Raw genomic sequence first — 2,392 nt, 5'->3', positions numbered from 1 at the left:
GGTCACATGACCTCTACAATCAGGCAGCAGCTCTTTACAAAAGCTCTTTACAAACATCACCTCAAACACAGAGCCTATGTTCCTCAGCTCTTTCACAGGGCCCATGTTCCTCACCTCAATCACAGGGCCCATATTCCTCACCTCATTCACAGGGCCTATGTTCCTCACCTCAATCACAGGGCCTATATAGCTCACCTCATTCACAGGGCCTATGTTCCTCAGCTCCTTCACAGGGCCCATGTTCCTCACCTCAATAACAGGGCCCATGTTCCTCACCTCAATCACAGGGCCCATGTTCCTCACCTCAATCACAGGGTCTATGTTCCTCACCTCAATCACAGGGCCCATATTCCTCACCTCATTCACAGGGCCTATGTTCCTCACCTCAATCACAGGGCCTATATAGCTCACCTCTTTCACAGGGCCTATGTTCCTCACCACAATCACAGGGCCTATATAGCTCACCTCATTCACTGGGCCTATGTTCCTCACGTCATTCACAGGGCCCATATAGCTATCCTCATTCACAGGGCCCATGTTCCTCACCTCAGTCACAGGGCCTATGTTCCTCACATCATTCACAGGGCCCATATAGCTCATCTCATTCACAGGGCCTATGTTCCTCACCTCAATCACAGGGCCCATGTTCCTCACCTCATTCAAAGGGCCTATATAGCTCACCTCATTCACTGGGCCTATGTTCCTCATGTCATTCAAAGGCCCATGTTCCTCACTTCATTCACAGGGCCCATGTTCCTCACCTCATTCAAAGGGCCCATGTTCCTCACCTCATTCACAGGGCCCATGTTCCTCACCTCATTCAAAGGGCCTATATAGCTCACTTCATTCACTGGGCCTATGTTCCTCATGTCATTCAAAGGCCCATGTTCCTCACTTCATTCACAGGGCCCATGTTCCTCACCTCATTCAAAGGGCCCATGTTCCTCACCTCATTCACAGGGCCCATGTTCCTCACCTCATTCAAAGGGCCTATATAGCTCACCTCATTCACAGGGCCTATGTTCCTCACCACAATCACAGGGCCTATATAGCTCACCTCATTCACTGGGCCTATGTTCCTCACGTCATTCGCAGGGCCCATATAACTATCCTCATTCACAGGGCCCATGTCCCTCACCTCAATCACAGGGCCTATATAGCTCACCTCATTCACTGGGCCTATGTTCCTCACATCATTCACAGGGCCCATATAGCTCATCTCATTCACAGGGCCTATGTTCCTCACCTCAATCACAGGGCCCATGTTCCTCACCTCATTCACAGGGCCCATGTTCTTCACCTCATTCACAGAGCCCATGTTCCTCACCTCATTCACAGGGCCCATGTTCCTCACCTCATTCAAAGGGCCCATGTTCCTCACCTCATTCACAGGGCCCATGTTCCTCACCTCATTCAAAGGGCCTATATAGCTCACTTCATTCACAGGGCCTATGTTCCTCACCACAATCACAGGGCCTATATAGCTCACCTCATTCACTGGGCCTATGTTCCTCACGTCATTCGCAGGGCCCATATAACTATCCTCATTCACAGGGCCCATGTTCCTCACCTCAATCACAGGGCCTATATAGCTCACCTCATTCACTGGGCCTATGTTCCTTACATCATTCACAGGGCCCATATAGCTCACCTCAATCACAGGGCCCATGTTCCTCACCTCATTCAAAGGGCCTATATAGCTCACCACATTCACAGGGCCTATGTTCCTCACCTCATTCACAGGGCCTACATAGCCACCTCATTCACAGGGCCTGTATAGCTCACCTCAATCACAGGGCCTATGTTACTCACCTCATGCACAGGGCCCATGTTCCTCACCTCATTCACAGGGCCCATGTTCCTCACCTCATTCACAGGGCCTACATAGCCACCTCATTCACAGGGCCTGTATAGCTCACCTCAATCACAGGGCCTATGTTACTCACCTCATGCACAGGGCCCATGTTCCTCACCTCATTCACAGGGCCCATGTTCCTCACCTCATTCACAGGGCCTATGTTCCTCATCTCATTCACTGGGCCTATGTTCCTCACGTCATTCACAGGGCCCATGTTCCTCACCTCATTCACAGGGCCCATGTTCCTCACCTCATTCACAGGGCCCATATAGCTCACCTCAATCACAGGGCCCATGTTCCTCACCTCATTCACAGGGCCCATGTTCCTTACCTCATTCACAGTGCCCATGTTCCTCACCTCATTCACAGGGCCCATATAGCTCACCTAAATCACAGGGCCCATATAGCTCACCTCAATCACAGGGCCCATATAGCTCACCTCAATCACAGGGCCCATGTTCCTCACCTCATTCAAAGGGCCTATATAGCTCACCACATTCACAGGGCCTATGTTCCTCACCTCAATCACAGGGC

Source organism: Hoplias malabaricus, chromosome 7, assembly GCF_029633855.1.
Source record: "Hoplias malabaricus isolate fHopMal1 chromosome 7, fHopMal1.hap1, whole genome shotgun sequence".
In the NCBI taxonomy this organism is placed as follows: Eukaryota; Metazoa; Chordata; class Actinopteri; order Characiformes; family Erythrinidae; genus Hoplias; species Hoplias malabaricus.
This window is presented reverse-complemented; position numbering follows the sequence as displayed.